Source organism: Bubalus kerabau, chromosome 18 (assembly GCF_029407905.1).
Source record: "Bubalus kerabau isolate K-KA32 ecotype Philippines breed swamp buffalo chromosome 18, PCC_UOA_SB_1v2, whole genome shotgun sequence".
Lineage (NCBI taxonomy): Eukaryota > Metazoa > Chordata > Mammalia > Artiodactyla > Bovidae > Bubalus > Bubalus kerabau.
The window spans coordinates 1,148,980-1,169,560 of NC_073641.1; the positions used below are offsets into that span (position 1 = coordinate 1,148,980).

General features: G+C 46.2%; 1 protein-coding gene and 2 pseudogenes across 1 annotated transcript in view; all 3 read left to right on the plus strand.

Annotated features, from left to right (window-relative positions):
- Positions 1-20,581, plus strand: part of LOC129632990 (liprin-alpha-1-like) — a 97,824-nt gene that overhangs the window by 31,779 nt on the left and 45,464 nt on the right. The gene's annotated exons all lie outside the window — the stretch shown is intronic.
- LOC129633536 (uncharacterized) lies at positions 15,094-15,213 on the plus strand (annotated as a pseudogene).
- On the plus strand, positions 18,461-18,580 carry LOC129633538 (uncharacterized; annotated as a pseudogene).

The following is a 20,581-nucleotide window of genomic DNA, read 5'->3' on the forward strand; positions in this document are numbered from 1 at the left end:
ATATGTGCTATTGAACCTATCAATTTTTCATTTCAATTATTTTAGTTTTCAAATCCAGAATTTATGTTAGTTTCCTTAAAAAAAAATAATTTGTAGCTCTTCATTGGGTCTCTCTGTTTGTTGACTTAGTATCATACTGTCATCTAATTCTTCAAACATGGTTCCATTATTTCATTTTGTAGTTATCATTATTTTGATATTTTATCTTTTGACCTTCATACTGAATTTATAAGTGATATACTTATATGAGTTATCAGTGGTATGTTATACAAATGCTTTACTCACCACCATTACAACATTAGAGTTTTCTGATTTTAACTGTATACTTACCTGTCCCAGCAGGTTGATAAAGAGTCCAAGCCTAAAGCCCCTTTAAGGAGGAGGCAAGCTTGCTTGCTTTTTCACATTCTTTGGCCTAAGACAAGTAGGCATTGTAGGGAGCAGTATCTCAGGTTCAAGGACATTCCTCTTTTTGAGCTTTGGATGTATGCTATAGGAAAGGGTCTGGGCAAAACGCTCACATCCTTGAGATGTTTTTTGTCTATTCTCAGAGGCTAATTGAGACATATATATGGCCCCACTTAAATTAATGAGCCCCTTCTGATGTCTGTGTCAGAAGCTTTTTCTGTCACCTTCACTTTAAATAAAATATACACAAAGCTCTGAGTGACTGAGACTGTCTTTGGCCCCAGAGTAATATCTTCTTCTTCAGACACCATGAATCCAGTGGCATCGGTCACCGTTGACTGCTAGGTTATCATCTTGGGGGCTTGTCCAAGATCTTCAGGACAAGGTAAGAACACTCGGAGTTGAGATTCTTTTGCTCGTTTACTGTGGTCTCTACTTTACTACGGAGAAGGCAATGGCACCCCACTCCAGTACTCTTGCCTGGAAAATCCCATGGGCGGAGGAGCCTGGTAGGCTGCAGTCCATGGGGTCGCTAAGAGTTGGACACGACTGAGTGACTTCACTTTCCCTTTTCACTTTCCTGCATTGGAGAAGGAAAGGGCAATCCACTACAGTACTCTTGCCTGGAGAATCCCAGGGGCGGGGGAGCCTGGTGGGCTGCCAACTCTGGGGTCTCACAGAGTCGGACACGACTGAAGCAACTTAGCAGCAGCAGCAGCAGCAGCAGCTACTTTACTAAATCAGAAGCATGTGGACTGAACTTCTTTTCCCCAGTCAGCTTTTCCTGGTCCCTCTGACCATTTCATATCTGCTTGGGGAATTAAAGTTATTAACCTCGTGTGCCGGATTGTAGACTTTCAAGGGACTTGCAATCCATGCTGTTATTGTGCTTTTCTAGCAAGGCCCCCATTCCAAGTTTTACAGGACACTGCAGACAGGAGCACTTTAGGGAGCGAGCTGGAGCTCTAGCTCCAGGGACATCTCTCAGACTGGAAATCACCATCCTGACCCCACAGACACACAGGCAAGTTCTTGTCATGGCTATGCCTCTGGACTATATGGATTGAGGCATTGCTGGTGAGCATGAGATTCCTGAGGACACAGATTGGGACACCCCAGATTTGGGCAGATTGAAAGTGCATTGGGCTTCTTCCCTTAGTAGCGCTAGCTCTTAGCAGAGCAGACGAAGCCCTCCAGTGGCTCTTGTCTCAACTCCTTAGGTATTCTTTTTGTACAGTCTGAGGGACAGGAATCAAAAGGATGATGTTGGCACTCCATGCATATGAAGGATTAGTTTTTCCTCGCAGGCGGGCCCTCCATCGCCTCCTTTGTTATTAAATAGACTCGTGTGGCCACTCTCAGGAGGATGTCTTGGGTTTTCTGTTCATCCCTTTATGACTTGCCACTTATACTGTTATGAGGAATGTGCGCAGGTACACAGAAGTTGGGTGCTTCCCCTAGTGGTCTTGGCTCGGCGAGCATCCGGAAAACTACTCTGTTCCACCCCAGGTGGTGCCGGAATAAAAGGGAAATCAAACCAAGGTTTTAATGGTGAGGACCTGGACATCAATCTGGGATGACATCAGGTCTAACCCTGGTGCATCTCCACCATGCCTGGGTGGTAGAACGAGGCGGGGTGGGAGTAGGACACCTTCACCTGTAAGAGACAGGTTAGCTCTGGCCAGGGAAGGAAGCTTAGGTGGAAAATCAGTCTCCAACCCCGTCTAGAGCAGGGGCAGACACCTCTGGTAGAAAAAAGCCATGGCACTGGGCACTGCTTTTTTCTCTCTTACAGATGGGGCCTAACAGTCCAGAACCACCCCCCCCCTTGAATAATATCTTGAAAAACTGGGATAATTTTGATCCTCAAGGCCTAAAAATCCCTTATATATGGGGTTTCTTTGCTTTAAGAGACGACCTCACCTGCCCAGAGAGATAATCCCTGCTGGGACATCTTCTTGATCGGTCTACCCCTGTCATCAGAGCCAATTTGAGCACTCTCTGGTTTAAATTTTAGCTATGAAGCTATGACTACATGAAGGAGAAATGACATTTTGAACCCTGAATGGCCATGTGTATTCTTTAGACTCCGGAGAAAACTAGGTACAATGGAATCTTTTTGAAATTGCAAAACTGGTTCCTTTTGCACATGTAATTACTAAAAGTTTGACTTGTGAAAATACTCTTTTGGGGAGCTCTGATCCTGCCTGAGAAACAGAAACATGCCTGGGGAAAAACCTGAGTTAACTCTTATCATGTCCTTGAGATACACAGCCCACTCGATCCGGGACTCCAGCCATGAGCTGGAACTCAAGCCAAGAAAATAAAAGGGACAAAGAGACAATTTAAATTTCAGGTGGAAAACTGTGAGGTTTCTGTCTGTCCAGATTTGTGTGTGTCTCGGTGTATGTCTCCATCCTTGGAAAAAATTGCTAAAGGCTAAGTGGTTCAATGAGCTCTAATTAATTGGCCTAAAGAGAAGTAAGTGCTTACAAATCAAACAATTCTAAATTCAAGGAAATTAAAGTAAATGAATTTGAGGTTTGTGTGAACTGGGAAATAATCATTATTTTATTGATACATGATACTGATGTTTGTTTATTGATCTAATTAACAGAGACATTGTGCAGATACTTTTATAAATGATATAACTTTGGGTGATTTATCCTTACCAATCGACAGAATGATGATGTAAAGTACAAGTCATGGTTTCTGAAGAAAAGTAAGATGTGTGTTTTTAATAAAAAGTAATAAGGAATGGAATTACATTCTATTAAGGAAAAGCAAAGTAAGTCTAAACGTACAGGTGGCTGTCCTCTAAGTGGACAAATGAAGTGACGAATACAGAAAGTGCAAAAAGGTGTGTTGCAAGTGAAAGAAGAGTTTTGTGCATGCTACAAGTTTGTTAAGACATTAAACTGCCTTTGAAGTCTTATTGTGACTATGGCTAAGTGAATAACTATTGTTTCCCAGTGAATATAAGCTGTTACCAAACTGGAATTTGGTTTTCTCTCACTGATTAAAAGAACAAAGTTTTCTTGGAATGTGGCTTTTGATAACAGACTACAGCACATATGAACAAAGCTCATTCTGCTTCTACAAAAGTTAACGCCTCTTCAGGGAATTTAAAATGGATTAAAAATGGCCATAAACCAAAGAGTTGGGGCTATGAGAGGTCCAACGTGGCCACTTGGCTTTTCCTGGCTCCCTGACAAACCTCATTTTTATTTGATAATGCCTTTCCTGGCTTCAGAATTAATATCTCAGAATAGAAAAAATGGTTAAAAGGTGCTTTCCACAATCTCCAGTGATCAGGGCACCCACTTTGCTGGACAGGTCATACAGACATTCACAAAAGCTTCATGAGTTTCTTCGAGACTACTGCTTTCACTGATGTCCTTGGCCATTGGGCAAGGACAGCAGAACAAAGGGATCAATTGCATGGGATGGAGTAGACTGCTAAATATGACCGCAATTTTCACGACTTTTTGTCTGACATATTGTTGATTTTTACTCTGTGTTTTCAGATATAAAGAAGCACTTCTCCTCGAGTTACTGATCATTTAAAACAATCTAGTGATTTACTCCTACGGGTAAAATTATACCTTTTTTCTCTCTGCCTCATCCCTCCAGAAGCTGGAGACACTTGGGTTCTGAACAGCCTTCTCAGGTAAATAAAAAGACTGTCTCCCGACATATACAGAAATCTCAACGTATACTGGGGAGCTCTAAAAGAAAAATCCACCTAACTGATGTCAGGCCTATGGCATCTATTACATTTCACTGAATATTAAGTTCCAGTTTTTTAAGTTAAGGTCTGTATTTACTAAGACGCACTCCTGAGATAGTTCCTTGTGGTTATGTTACATTGCTAAGAGGTTTAATTAAGTTGTTAAAAAGGACATTCTGAGTTTGTTTCTAAAGCTTATCTCAATAACCAGTCTTTGAATCAAGATCAGATGCTCAGGATCTACAACCAGGATATCAACAGCAAGCTATAGTCATTTAGCAAACTAAGTCAGATGACATGGAGATGTCACTGGGCTACACCTACTAGAAGTTCTTGACTTAACTTCTTACTTATGATTCTACTATTACTGCTATTGTTTTCTATATTGCCTGTTTCAAGAAGTGTTGTTCCTTACATTATCAAGTGTGTGACTGAGCCACTAAGTGAGTCACTGTATGACTTAGCTGGAAAAAGAAGAGAAGTGAGAAGCAAAGGAGATAAGGAAAGATATAAGCCTCTGAATGCAGAGTTCCAAAGAACAGCAAGGAGAGATAAGCAAGCCTTCCTCAGCGATCAATGCAAAGAAATAGAGGAAAACAACAGAATGGGAAAGACTAGAGATCTCTTCAAGAAAAGTAGAGATACCAAGGGGACATTTCATGCAAAGATGGGCTCGATAAAGGACAGAAATGGTATGGACCTAACAGAAGCAGCAGATATTAAGAAGAGGGGGCAAGAATACACAGAAGAACTGTGCAGAAAAGATCTTCACGACCCAGATAATCACGACGGTGTGATCACTGACCTAGAGCCAGACATGCTGGAATGTGAAGTCAAGTGGGCCTTAGAAAGCATCACTACGAACAAAGCTAGTGGAGGTGATGGAATTCCAGAGGAGCTGTTTCAAATCCTGAAAGATGATGCTGTGAAAGTGCTGCACTCAATATGCCAGCAAATTTGGAAAACTCAGCAGTGGCCACAGGACTGGAAAAGGTCAGTTTTCATTCCAATCCCAAAGAAAGCAATGCCAAAGAATGCTCAGACTACCGCACAATTGCACTCATCTCACATGCTAGTAAAGTAATGCTCAAAATTCTCCAAGCCAGGCTTCAGCGATACACGAACCGTGAACTTCCAGATGTTCAAGCTGGTTTTAGAAAAGGCAGAGGAACCAGAGATCAAATTGCCAACATCTGCTGGATCATGGAAAAAGCAAGAGAGTTCCAGAAAAACATCTATTTCTGCTTTATTGACGATGCCAAAGCCTTTGACTGCATGGATCACAATAAACTATATAAAATTCTGAAAGAGATGGGAATACCAGAACACCTGACCTGCCTCTTGAGAAATCTGTATGCAGGTCAGGAAGCAACAGTTAGAACTGGACATGGGAAAACAGACTGGGTCCAAATAGGAAAAGGAGTTCGTCAAGGCTGTATATTGTCACCCTGCTTATTTAATTTCTATGCAGAATACATCATGAGAAACGCTGGACTGGAAGAAACACAAGCTGGAATCAAGATTGCCGGGATAATATCAATAACCTCAGATATGCAGATGACACCACCCTTATGGCAGAAAGTGAAGAGGAACTCAAAAGCCTCTTGATGAAAGTGAAAGTGGAGAGTGAAAAACTTGGCTTAAAGCTCGACACGCAGAAAACGAAGATCACGGCATCTGGTCCCATCGCTTCATGGGAACTAGATGGGGAAATAGTGGAAACAGTATCAGACTTTATTTTGGGGGGCTCCAAAATCACTGCAGATGGTGATTGCAGCCATGAAATTAAAAGACGCTTATTCCTTGGAAGAAAAGTTATGAACAACCTAGATAGCATATTCAAAAGCAGAGACATTACTTTGCCAACAAAGGTCCGTCTAGTCAAGGCTATGGTTTTTCCTGTAGTCATGTATGGATGTGAGAGTTGGACCATGAAGAAGGCTGAGCACCGAAGAACTGATGCTTTTGAACTGTGGTGTTGGAGAAGACTCCTGAGAGTCCCTTGGACTGCAAGGAGATGCAACCAGTCCATTCTGAAGGAGATCAGCCCTGGGATTTCTTTGGAAGGAATGATGCTGAAGCTGAAACTCCAGTACTTTGGCCACCTCATGCAAAGAGTTGACTCTTTGGAAAAGACCCTGATGCTGGGAGGGATTGGGGGCAAGAGGAGAAGGGGACGACAGAGGATGAGATGGCTGGATGGCATCACTGACTCGATGGACGTGAGTCTGAGTGAAGTCCAGGAGTTGGTGATGGAGAGGGAGGCCTGGCGTGCTGCGATTCATGGGGTCACGAAGAGTCGGACACGACTGAGTGACTGAACTGAACTGAACTGACATAACATAAGAAATCCCCACATAATAGGAATTAAACTCAATATATGAGTTTTCTCATACAGTGTGATTTAGTAGCGAAAAGCAACCACCACCCCACAACCTGAACTGCTTATGAATCCAGACTGAATGAGGCAGGCAGAATAATGTCTTATTTTAAGCCTCATTCCGAGAGAGAGAGATTTGTATGAATGATGTCTCTGTGAAATGAAGCAATATATTCCGGCCTCTTTATTTCCTAGTACTTGTATTTATTAACAGGAGAGATAAGAATGGCATATATTGTAAGCATCTTTTTTAAAAATTCCTCACCCAAAATATCTGGTATTAAACTCCGTAGTTCATGGCTGAAGGTCATGGATTATGGTTTCTGCTTAATTTACACATGAAGGCAGAGCTGAGGTCTCTATGGAAGGCTGTTAAACACTATAAGCAAACACAGAGATGGGGATATTGAAAAATATCAGTTATTACCAGATATTCGCAACTATCTGGGAAGACGAATGGATGATCTTTATGAAAATGTAACTCCAAACAACTGATCCACTTGAGGAGATAATTCAATTGGGAAATTAAGTAAGATTTGGTTGATTTACATTATTTACAACATATTCATTCAATTACTTTGATAACTTCTGCCTCCTTAAGATTATTATTTACAATTCTGAAACACCATTCTTTTTTGACATTTAAATATTCAGCAAAATATGCAAAATAATATTTGCAAAGTATCTTGCAAGTACAAAAATAAGACACATACATATTCAGTTCAGTTCAGGCCCTCAGTCGTGTCTGACTCTTTGAGACCCCATGTACTGCAGCACACCAGGCCTCCCCGTCCCGTCACCAACTCCCGGAGTCCACCCAAACCCATGTCCATTGAGTCCGTGATGCCATCCAGCCATCTCATCCTCTGTTGTCCCCTTCTCCTCCTCCCCTCAACCTTTCCAAGCATCAGGGTCTTTTCAAATGCGTCAGCTCTTCTCATCAGGTGGCCAAAGTGTTGGAGTTTTAGCTTCAACATCAGTCCTTCCAATGAACACCCAGGACTGATCTCCTTTAGGATGGACTGGTTGGATCTCCTTGCAGTCCAAGGGACTCTCAAGAGTCTTCTCCAACACCACAGTTCAAAAGCATCAATCCTTCGGCCCTCAGCTTTCTTTATAGTCCAACTCTCACATCCATACATGACTGCTGGAAAAACTATAGCTTTGACTAGACAGATCTTTGTTGCTCGTAAAGTAATGCTCAAAATTCTCCAAGCCAGGCTTCAGCAATACGTGCGCCATGAACTTCCAGATGTTCAAGCTGGTTTTAGAAAAGGCAGAGGAACCAGAGATCAAATTGCCAACACCTGCTGGATCATCGAAAAAGCAAGAGAGTTCCAGAAAAACGTCTATTTCTGCTTTATTGACTATGCCATAGCCTTTGACTGTGTGAGTCACAATAAACTGTGGAAAATTCTGAAGGAGACACACACATAATATAGCCAAATATTAATATGGCCTATCTTTGTGTGGAGAACAGTTAACAACATTTTTATGACATAGTAATAATATGATTCTTTAAAATCCATCATCTGTCCTATTAATTCTAAAAAATATTACATTATTTGAGAGAGAAACATTAGAAAATATCCTATTACCTAAAATAAATCTATAGTATTAAATATAGTTTAACTCATTATATAGAATACAAATCTATACTATTAATAGTTACATTTTATATCCAAAACTATGCACATTTTCATAAGAAAATGCAGCAATCTTAAAAATGTATTTCAAACAAAATGTATACTTTGCCCTAGAAAATCATGAAAATCCTATAGGTATGGATGTATACACATTAGACTTCCCTGGTAGCTCAACTGGTAAAGAATCCACCTGCAATGCAGGAAACCCCTGGTTGATTCCTGGGTCGGGAAAATCCCCTGGGGAAGAGATAGGCTACCCACTCCAGTATACTTGGGCTTCCCTGATGGCTCAGTTGGTAAAGAGTCTGCCTGCAATGTGGGAGACCTGGGTTCAGTCCCTGGCTTGGGAAGATCCCCTGGAGGAGAACATGGCAACCCACTCCGATATTTGTGCCTGGAGAATCCCCATGGACAGAGAAGCCTGGTGGGCTACAGTCCATGTGGCCACAGAGTCAGAAACACCTAAGCACAGCAGCAGAATATATATATATATATATATATATTCCCATCACTGAGTCTGATCTATATTTTGTCAAATATTATTTTAGGATTATTCTACACTTGAATTTAGATAGTAAGTGAAAGTCTTTTACTTTGAGATAAATCATCTGTTTTGAGGAACTAAAGGATTTATATTTTCTTCTTTTTTGTAGCAAAGTCAGTTGTAGTTTATTTATTCCTTGATCATGTATACTTAATGTCAAACCCAGTTCAAATAGCATGAGTTTGTGTATATATATATATATACACACACATACACATATATTTCCCCCAATACTTACAATGTTACTTCACAAACAGATCACACAGTGACTTGCTTTTCAGACTGTAAGACTTGCCATGTCGACTATAAGGCTGGACTTTACACTATGTTGTATTTAGATCTATATATTCTTTTCACTTAAGTAAAATAATAGCAGTTCACAAATACACACAAAAAAATCTCTAGGTACTTGATTAAAAGAAATCTAGAGTTGTAGGATATGAGGCTAGGTATATAGTTCTGAAAGGAGTTTGCAGTATGTGATTGTTCTTATTTTCCTATAACTGCCTTTTTGTTTTTGTTTAGTCGCTGAATCATGTCCAGCTGTTTTGCATCCCCATGGGCTGTAGCCCACCAGATTCCTCTCTCCATGGGATTTCCCAGGCAAAAACACTGGAGTGGGTAGCCATTTCCTTCTCCAGAGGATCTTCCTGGCCCAAGGATTGAACATGTGTCTCCTGCATTAGCAGGTGGATTCTTTAACTGTCTTTTACCTTGTAACATATTATTACCTTTTATACCTTGAGGCCAAGTATTTTGAGAGCGAAGTCTCCCCCAGGTTTAGCCTTCAATACAGGCAGGATCACTCTCCCTCCAGATTTTTCAGTGTGTTTTTACTCTGTAAAAAGTTTCCTTTTCTTTTTTTTAAACAAAGGGGATTATTAGTGAAAAGTGAAATCAAGGAAAATGCATTGAGAGGAAAATAAAGAAGGAACCACTGAAGGCAAGCTGTTGTTGGAGGCTTGGCTTTTACACATTCTGCCTGATTTTCCCATTAGCAGGAGAGACTCAGCAACAGAGGGAGTGATGAGAAGACAGTCACTGGCGTCAGAGATGAATGACCTTCAGATCATTAAGCTCCTTTCCCAGAAACTTTTATTGCACCAAACTCTTCTTATGGAATTTTTCATCTCCATGTTTCTAAGTGTGTAGATAAGCGGGTTGAGCATGGGGACAATAATTGTGTAGAAGAGCATAAACACTTTATCCTCTGGTAATGTTGTGGCAGGTCTAATGTAAACAAAGATGACAGGTGTGAAAAAGAGGATCACGGACTGTGATGTGGGAACTACAGGTGGAAAGTGCTTTATGGTGGCTTTCTGCAGAATATGTGCACACATTATACTGAATCAAAATGTAGGAGGCCATCAAAACCACAAAGAGCACCAGTCCCATCAAGCCAGAATTGGCAATGACAAAAAAGCCAATTTTGTGTGTATCAGTGCAGGCTAGTTTCAACAAAAGATATGCATCACAGAAATAGTAGTCTATTTCACTGGGGCCACAGAAAGGTGAAACAATCACAAGAAGAAAGAGACCAAGAGAATGAAGAAGTCCCCCTGCACACGACGCTATGAGAATTGAGTGACGTTTTTGCCTGTTCATGGTGATGGCGTCGTGGAGAGGTTTGCTGATGACCACATAGCAGTCACAGGCCATCCCTGTGAGGGTGAAGACCTCATTCCCCCCTCCCCAAAGAAGTAGGTGGTGAAAAGCTGTGTCATGCAGTTTTTATAGGAAATGGCCTTTTTCTCCATCAGTAAGTCAGTCATGAGTTTGGGTGTCACAGTGGAGGTGTAGAAGAGATCTGAGAGTGCAAGGCAGTTAAGGAAGAAGTACATGGGCTGGGTGATTAGCTGACTGCATGTAATAGAAATCACAATGATCAAATTCCCCAACCAAATAGCCAGGTAACAGAATAAGAAAAATAAAAAGCAGAGGATCTGGACTTTCTTGTCCATAGAAAGTTCTAAGAGGATAAATTCAGTAACATTATTTCTATCCTCCATGATCTGATGTTCAAGAAAGTTATCTGAAATGACAAAACCAATGAAACGAATCATTGATGAGAAAATGGAAACCTAATATCTACTTTAAATGGCACCAATGTGCCGGTGCTAGACGGCAAAGTCGATCAGGTCCCGAGAACGTGCACGGCGGGGCTGAGAAAAGAAACGAAAGCAAGAGAAATCTCCAACAAAGATGGGGTCGAGAGGTTCAGACACGTCTCCACGAAGGGACGCAGTCTGACACCAACTTTATTCAGCATCTCACATTTATACAGAAGAGCGTGAGAAAGACAAGACAGTTAACATTTTCTTTGTTTGACCTACACATCTTACAAACAGTCACAAGAAATCTTGAGAGCATGGGAATGGCACCCTGTTATTATTTCTTACACCAGATAATATTTCTCTGTGCGTGAGAAGTTTGCACAGAACTCCAGGTGCCTGCAGTAAATAAGCGCCTAATCTCTGGGGTGGGAGGACAGAGAGCTATGTTTGCAAGCAAACCCTCAAGGACTGAGGCAGCTCCCAGAGCTGTGTCCTTCGGACAAAGGACCCCGTTCTGACGGGCAGCTCCCCACACCAATGCCTTTTAAAGACAAGTTCTTTTGAGACCCACTGAAATCATTTTCATTTAATACGAGTCTTTTGAATATCTAGTACTAATATTCCTCGAAGAGCTAAGAATACAGTGATAAATTAGACAAAGTTCCAGTTTTTATATAATTTAAATTATTTTGTGAGGAAGCCAGGAATTATATTTATCAAGAATTTTAAAAAAAGAGATAATCTTAATAGTGTTAAGTAGGGCGACATATAATGTGCCAATTTAGGATGTAAAATAGAGGTAACTATAGAATTTGCTTGATTAAGTGGTTTCTAATGAAGTCACAAAATTGGTGTAGGGTGAGTGGGTGGGTTTTGCAGTGCTGGCAGAGAGTCAATGTTAAATAAATATCAATTAAATAAAAATCTGGAAAGTGAACAATGTGCTATAATTTTGAAGGAATAATACAATACATAATCATCCTTTAGTCAGGTAATTCATGATAAAACTGAAGAACAAATCATTTTTATGAGTGGACTCATGATCCTTTTTGACTTTTAAGTTAGTTAAGTTGCTCAGTAGTATCTGACTCTTCGCGACCCAGTGGACTTTGGCCCACCAGGCTCCTCCATCCATGGGATTCTCCAGGCAAGAATACTGGAGTGGGTTGCCATTTCCTTCTCCAGGGGATCTTTCTGACTCAGGGATCAAACCCAGGTCTTCTGCATTGCAGGCAGATGCTTTAACCTCTGAGCCACCAGGGAAGCCCTTTTGACTTTTAAGAGGAAATAATTCCTTCATGCGAAATACTCCATGAAACTTTCATATTTCTTAAACAATATTTGTAGCATCTCTAGGTTAATATATTGACAACTATGCTTTTCCTGTTTGTCTATATTTCTCTTGCAAGATTATTTCCTCTTTCAAAATCAATTAACATTCAGAAGTTATTTGAGTTACATCTTATCAGACTGTAATTATACTTGCCTAGTTTGGAAATCATATACTGAGAAATGGGCTCCTCTAATTCCAAAATAGTTCCCCCCAAACACAATACAATAAACAAGATGTAGCACTCCTTCCCTTAATTTCTTAGAGAATTCACCCACACAATCTGCATGTGGAGTCGAGTTCCCTTTGGTCCACATCTTCTCTAGCATTCGTTATTGACAGACTTTGCAATGAGGACTATTCGAACTCGTGGAAGTGGTCCCTCCTTGTAACTTGGAGTTGAGTCGCTCCAAACATTAGTGTTATGGAGCAAGATGACATTTTGGAAATGCAGAGAAATTCTATCATCTCCCTGCCCCAACTGCTCTTGTATTTTCACATCATATTGAATATATGATCACATCCCTTCATGCTTGTTCCCCACGTTAGTCTCTGATGTCTTTTAACTGGAATGCTCTCTGTACTCTTTGGCTTCCATCCCATAGGGCATTTTTCATTTCTTGAATGTTTTAAGTTTCCCTGGTCGCATAGCCTTCCAAGATGCTATTTTCCCTGCCTGAAATTCTTCCTGCATCTGAACCCTGGTTTACGTAGGTTCAACCTATGGACCTCAACTCAATTGTTACTCTGAAAAGCCTTCCCTGACACCCAGGTTTTGGTGAGACAAGAGGACCCTCGATAAGTTCTCAAAGGATCTGCCTGTGATGTATCATTAGATTCGTCTCAGTGAAAGTAGGAACTCTGTGTCTGCTTCTCTCCGCCTTCTAGTTCCAGAAACTTATTACATGCCTCCCAGCTCATCGTAGGTGCTCAGGATTTACTTAGCGTGTGAAAGACAGAAAAGTTCTTGGAAGCCTCAAGGTGTCACTTGGCTCGGCACTTTTGATCTCTTCGTATATTTGGCGATTCAAGTCTTTATTTCCTGGGTTGACGTGTACACTATAATCAAGGCACAATCTAAGGCAATAAGACATATCCATAAATATAGGTTCTTGCTTTCAAGGAACTCGTACAGCAGATTTCTACAATTTAGGGCTTCTCAAAAGCTCTACAAGAACGTGAACGTTGAGTAAGATCCATTTTCACTTCAAAGAAAGATATTTTGATTTCCATAGAAAAGGTGGAGACCTTCCAACCTTTAGTCCAATACTTATACCTTGACCATTTCAAGCAAGTCTTGTGGTTCCTTCTGGAGGTGTGTGGCTCTTGCAGAAATGTGAAGATCTTCCCTCGTCCTCAGACTTTGGTGTCATTTGCAATCATAAAGAAAGCTTCCAGATATAGGTTCCAGACCACCACCACACACAGTCAGTAGCCAAAGGAGTGGATTCCAGGAATATGCGTTGTTAACCAGCATCACCGTTGATATTTCTGCTGCACACTCAATGCAGTAGCAAGGGCCTGGATTGTCCACTGGGTCTCACGTGGAATGGAAAGAAGGGCTTCCCCCCCATCTCAAACATCCACCCCACTCTTGACAGCCTTGTGATTAGAAACGGGCCCCGAAACAAGAATCAGACAAACCAGATAAGCCCAGATGGTAGTCCATGAGATGAAGGAACTAAGCAGCTGGTTGGGATGGCGCCAAGGGGAAAGGTTGCTCTTTTTGTCTCCCGCTCTACTCCTTTCTTCCTGGACGCCTTAGGGGTTCATCATGGAGATTTGAAATAAAGTTCACCAAAGTCATATGTGTTGAATCAAGATTTTGCATTTCACCATCTCTCAAAAACGAAGAGTGCTTAACCTGCACAGGTTTCTTTCAAAAAAGTCAATTGCTTTTCAGTTCTGAGGTTTCTCTCTTGCCTTGTTCAAGTAGCCTTAAGAATAAAATTCAACGAAAACTAAAGAAAGATTCCAAGATACCAACAAAGGACACCTTCTGTTTCTTCAATCACCTTTCCACTTAGTAGCACATGAACTCTTTTCTTTGTATTTTGCCTAGGGAATTCGCAATGTGCTGGTTCAGATGGCAAGGCATCCGCCCACAGGAGACTCGGGTTTGATCCCTGGGTCGGGAAGATCCCCTGGAGAAGGTAATGGCAACCCACTCCAGTATTCTCGCCTGGGAAATGCCACGGACAGAGGAGCCTGATGGGCCGCACTCCATGGGTCCTGTAAGAGTTGGGCTCAACCCAGCAACTACGAACAGAAGTATTTCCAAAGACCACACTCGTGTGTGTGTGTGTCTGTCTGTCTGTATGTCTGTGTGCCTGCCTGTGGTTCGTCTGCTCTCTCAGGAAGGTCGGGTGCTTGGCGGGCGGCGTGGGGACAAGGGGGGCGCCTCGGTAGGGCAAAGGGGCGGGGCTGAGGCGCTCCGGTCGACCGCGCCTCCGTGGCTCCCGGTGGGTTTGGGCAGCGGGCAGGTGCCGGGCAAGTTGGGCGCTCAAGATTCGCTGCGCCTAGGCCCGCAGGAGGTTCAGAGGCCCCCGGGCCGCGGAGATCGGGAGGCGGCGGGCCCCGAAGACCGACACCTCCGGGGTCGCGCGGCCCTGAGCAGTGAACGGGATGGGGGGGGGGGAGAGGCCCCGCTCAGCCAGCGCGGCCGGGTCTGGAGTGGCCGGGGGTGGGAGGGCGCCGAGACCTCCGCACCCCTCAGCCCACCCCCCAGGCCCCGCGCGCACGCACGCACGCCCTCCCGGTCACTGGGGGGTCCTGGAAGCCCATCGGGCCCCCGGGCCCGGCCAGGCGGTTGCTGGTCTGGTGTTGGCGGTGTTCGGAGGCCGGGCCGGCGTCAGCAGGCTGGAGTGCGGTCGCGGGTCGTGCGGCTCAAGTACAGCACGGCCCCCCGAGGAGAGGGGCGGCCCTTTGGCCCGACCTGCAGGTCAGAGCGAAAGGGAGGCGAAGCGCAAGGCTCTTAGGGCGCCCCGCGGCGGCCGCGTCCGTCTCCGGCCCTACCGGCCTGAAGGCGCCCGATCTCGTCTGATCTCGGAAGCTAAGCAGGGTCGGGCCTGTTCAGTATCTTGGATGGGAGACCACCTGGGAATTCCGGGTGCTGGAGGCTTTTTTGCCTACCAGAAGAGGTCCTTTAGCCCCCGCCCCGCGTCCCAATTCTTGGACCCACACACCCCCTCGCCCCCCCGCCACCCCCGCAGCCCCAGCCCCTCCCGGGGCGGGGGGAGTGAGTGGGTGGCCGGGGCCCCGACTCCCGCTGCAGACCTGGGTTGCCTCCCCGCGGCCCGCGAGCCCCTCCGCATTCGCATTCGGCTTTCAGGAAACCAGACGACCGGCCGTCCCGTCTCCATCTGGGGCTCCTTTGGCTTGCCTCAGGCAATCCCGGGGCTTGCACAGACTCCAGCCAGAGCCCCAGCCCCCGCCCCACCCCCAGCCTCGCAGGCGATCGCGCATGCGCATGCGAGCGCGCGCACAGATCGATGTGCCCAAACGGGGCATCTAGCTTGTTGGCTTGGACTGGGGGTGGATCTATGCCTGGGAGTGGGACTGCTGAACCATAGGCTACTCCTACGTTTAGTTCCTTCGCGAACCTCCATACTCTTTTCCATCCCGGCTGTACCAACTCCCATTCCTACTCAGCGTGGAGGAGAGTTCCCTTTGCTCCACAGCTTCTCCAGCATCTGCTATGGACAGACATTGCAATGAGGCCCAATCGGACTCGGGCGAAGTGGTCCCTCCTTCGCGTTTGGAGTTGAGTCTCTCCAATCATTAGTGATGTGGAGCAAGATGACCGTTTGGAAATGCAGATGCAATTCTGTCACCATCCTGCTCCAACGGCTCTTGCATTTTCCCATCATATTGAAGATACGACCAATTCCCTTCATGCCTGCTCCTCACGTTCTTCTCGGATGTCTTGTCCCTGGAATGCCCTCTGCACTCTTTGGCTTCCATCCCATAGGGCATTTTCATTTCTTGAACGTCCTAAGTTTCCCTGGTCACCTAGACTTCCAGGATGCTGTTTTCCCTGCCTGAAATTCTTCCTGCATCTCAACCCTGGTTTACGTAGGTTCAACCTACGGACCTCAACGCAATGGTTACTCTGAAAAGCCTTCCCTGACACCCAGGTTTTGGTGAGGGTAGAGGCCCCTCGACAAGTTCTCAAAGGATCTGCCTGTGATGTATCATTAGATTCGTCTCAGTGAAAGCAGGAACTCTGTGTCTGCTTCTCTCCGCCTTCTAGTTCCAGAAACTTATTACATGCCTCCCAGCTCATCGTAGGTGCTCAGGATTTACTTAGTGTGTGAAAGACAGAAAAGTTCTTGGAAGCCTCAAGGTGTCACTTGGCTCGGCACTTTTGATCTCTTTGTATATTTGGCGATTCCATTCTTTCCTTTCCTGGGTTCATGTGTACGCTATATTCAAGGCACAATCTAAGGCATTAAGACATATCCATCAGTATGGGTTCTTGCTTTCAAGGAACTCGTACAGCAGATTTCTACAGTTTAGGGCTTTGCAAATGCTCTAGAAGAATGTGAACGTTCAGTGTGATCCATTTTCATTTCCAAGAAAGATCGTTTGACTTCCATAGCAAAGGTGGAGACCTTCCGACGTGTAGTCCAATACTTAGACCTTGACCATGTCAGGCAAGTCTTGCGGTTCCTTCTGGAGGTGTGTGGCTCTTGCAGAAACGTGAAGATCTTCCATCGTCCTCGGACTTTGGTGTCATTTGCAATCATCAAGAAAGCTTCCAGGTATAGGTTCCAGACCACCCCCGCACACACTCAGTAGCCAACGGAGTGGATTCCAGGAATATGCGTTGTTAACCAGCATCACCGTTGATATTGTTGCTGCACGCTCTATGCAGTGGCCAGGGCCTGGATTGTCCACTGGGTCTCATGTGGAATGGAAAGAAGGGCTTCCCCCACCCCCCACCCCACCCCCCACTGTTGACAGCCTTGTGACTAGAAACGGGCCCCGAAACAAGAATCAGACAAACCAGATAAGCCCAGATGGTAGTCCATGAGATGAAGGAACTAAGCAGCTGGTTGGGATGGCGCCAAGGGGAAAGGTTGCTCTTTTTGTCTCCCGCTCTACTCCTTTCTTCCTGGACGCCTTAGGGGTTCATCATGGAGATTTGAAATAAAGTTCACCAAAGTCATATGTGTTGAATCAAGATTTTGCGTTTCACCATCTCTCAAAAACGAAGAGTGCTTAACCTGCACAGGTTTCTTTCAAAAAAGTCAATAGCTTTTCAGTTCTGGGGTTTCTCTCTTGCCTTGTTCAAGTAGCCTTAAGAATAAAATTCAACGAAAACTAAAGAAAGATTCCAAGATACCAACAAAGGACACCTTCTGTTTCTTCAATCACCTTTCCACTTAGTAGCACATGAACTCTTTTCTTTGTATTTTGCCTAGGGAATTCGCAATGTGCTGGTTCAGATGGCAAGGCATCCGCCCACAGGAGACTCGGGTTTGATCCCTGGGTCGGGAAGATCCCCTGGAGAAGGTAATGGCAACCCACTCCAGTATTCTCGCCTGGGAAATGCCACGGACAGAGGAGCCTGATGGGCCGCACTCCATGGGTCCTGTAAGAGTTGGGCTCAACCCAGCAACTACGAACAGAAGTATTTCCAAAGACCACACTCGTGTGTGTGTGTGTCTGTCTGTCTGTATGTCTGTGTGCCTGCCTGTGGTTCGTCTGCTCTCTCAGGAAGGTCGGGTGCTTGGCGGGCGGCGTGGGGACAAGGGGGGCGCCTCGGTAGGGCAAAGGGGCGGGGCTGAGGCGCTCCGGTCGACCGCGCCTCCGTGGCTCCCGGTGGGTTTGGGCAGCGGGCAGGTGCCGGGCAAGTTGGGCGCTCAAGATTCGCTGCGCCTAGGCCCGCAGGAGGTTCAGAGGCCCCCGGGCCGCGGAGATCGGGAGGCGGCGGGCCCCGAAGACCGACACCTCCGGGGTCGCGCGGCCCTGAGCAGTGAACGGGATGGGGGGGGGGGGGGAGAGGCCCCGCTCAGCCAGCGCGGCCGGGTCTGGAGTGGCCGGGGGTGGGAGGGCGCCGAGACCTCCGCACCCCTCAGCCCACCCCCCAGGCCCCGCGCGCACGCACGCACGCCCTCCCGGTCACTGGGGGGTCCTGGAAGCCCATCGGGCCCCCGGGCCCGGCCAGGCGGTTGCTGGTCTGGTGTTGGCGGTGTTCGGAGGCCGGGCCGGCGTCAGCAGGCTGGAGTGCGGTCGCGGGTCGTGCGGCTCAAGTACAGCACGGCCCCCCGAGGAGAGGGGCGGCCCTTTGGCCCGACCTGCAGGTCAGAGCGAAAGGGAGGCGAAGCGCAAGGCTCTTAGGGCGCCCCGCGGCGGCCGCGTCCGTCTCCGGCCCTACCGGCCTGAAGGCGCCCGATCTCGTCTGATCTCGGAAGCTAAGCAGGGTCGGGCCTGTTCAGTATCTTGGATGGGAGACCACCTGGGAATTCCGGGTGCTGGAGGCTTTTTTGCCTACCAGAAGAGGTCCTTTAGCCCCCGCCCCGCGTCCCAATTCTTGGACCCACACACCCCCTCGCCCCCCCGCCACCCCCGCAGCCCCAGCCCCTCCCGGGGCGGGGGGAGTGAGTGGGTGGCCGGGGCCCCGACTCCCGCTGCAGACCTGGGTTCCCTCCCCGCGGCCCGCGAGCCCCTCCGCATTCGCATTCGGCTTTCAGGAAACCAGACGACCGGCCGTCCCGTCTCCCTCTGGGGCTCCTTTGGCTTGCCTCAGGCAATCCCGGGGCTTGCACCGACTCCAGCCAGAGCCCCAGCCCCCGCCCCACCCCCAGCCTCGCAGGCGATCGCGCATGCGCATGCGAGCGCGCGCACAGATCGATGTGCCCAAACGGGGCATCTGGCTTGTTGGCTTGGACTGGGGGTGGATCTATGCCTGGGAGTGGGACTGCTGAACCATAGGCTACTTCTACTTTTAGTTCCTTCGCGAACCTCCATACTCTTTTCCATCCCGGCTGTACCAACTCCCATTCCTACTCAGCGTGGAGGAGAGTTCCCTTTGCTCCACAGCTTCTCCAGCATCTGCTATGGACAGACATTGCAATGAGGCCCAGTCGGACTCGGGCGAAGTGGTCCCTCCTTGGCGTTTGGAGTTGAGTCTCTCCAATCATTAGTGACGTGGAGCAAGATGACCGTTTGGAAATGCAGATGCAATTCTGTCACCATCCTGCTCCAACGGCTCTTGTATTTTCCCATCATATTGAAGATACGACCAATTCCCTTCATGCCTGCTCCTCACGTTCTTCTCGGATGTCTTTTCCCTGGAATGCCCTCTGCACTCTTTGGCTTCCATCCCATAGGGCATTTTCATTTCTTGAACGTCCTAAGTTTCCCTGGTCACCTAGACTTCCAGGATGCTGTTTTCCCTGCCTGAAATTCTTCCTGCATCTCAACCCTGGTTTACGTAGGTTCCACCTATGGACCTCAACGCAATGGTTACTCTGAAAAGCCTTCCCTGACACCCAGGTTTTGGTGAGGGTAGAGGCCCCTCGACAAGTTCTCCAAGGATCTGCCTGTGATGTATCATTAGATTCGTCTCAGTGAAAGTAGGAACTCTGTGTCTGCTTCTCTCCGCCTTCTAGTTCCAGAAACTTATTACATGCCTCCCAGCTCATCGTAGGTGCTCAGGATTTACTTAGCGTGTGAAAGACAGAAAAGTTCTTGGAAGCCTCAAGGTGTCACTGGGCTCGGCACTTTTGATCTCTTTGTGTATTTGGCGATTCCATTCTTTCCTTTCCTGGGTTCATGTGTACGCTATATTCAAGGCACAATCTAAGGCATTAAGACATATCCATCAGTATGGGTTCTTGCTTTCAAGGAACTCGTACAGCAGATTTCTACAGTTTAGGGCTTTGCAAATGCTCTAGAAGAATGTGAACGTTCAGTGTGATCCATTTTCATTTCCAAGAAAGATCGTTTGACTTCCATAGCAAAGGTGGAGACCTTCCGACGTGTAGTCCAATACTTAGACCTTGACCATGTCAGGCAAGTCTTGCGGTTCCTTCTGGAGGTGTGTGGCTCTTGCAGAAACGTGAAGATCTTCCATCGTCCTCGGACTTTGGTGTCATTTGCAATCATCAAGAAAGCTTCCAGGTATAGGTTCCAGACCACCCCCGCACACACTCAGTAGCCAACGGAGTGGATTCCAGGAATATGCGTTGTTAACCAGCATCACCGTTGATATTGTTGCTGCACGCTCTATGCAGTGGCCAGGGCCTGGATTGTCCACTGGGTCTCATGTGGAATGGAAAGAAGGGCTTCCCCCACCCCCCACCCCACCCCCCACTGTTGACAGCCTTGTGACTAGAAACGGGCCCCGAAACAAGAATCAGACAAACCAGATAAGCCCAGATGGTAGTCCATGAGATGAAGGAACTAAGCAGCTGGTTGGGATGGCGCCAAGGGGAAAGGTTGCTCTTTTTGTCTCCCGCTCTACTCCTTTCTTCCTGGAC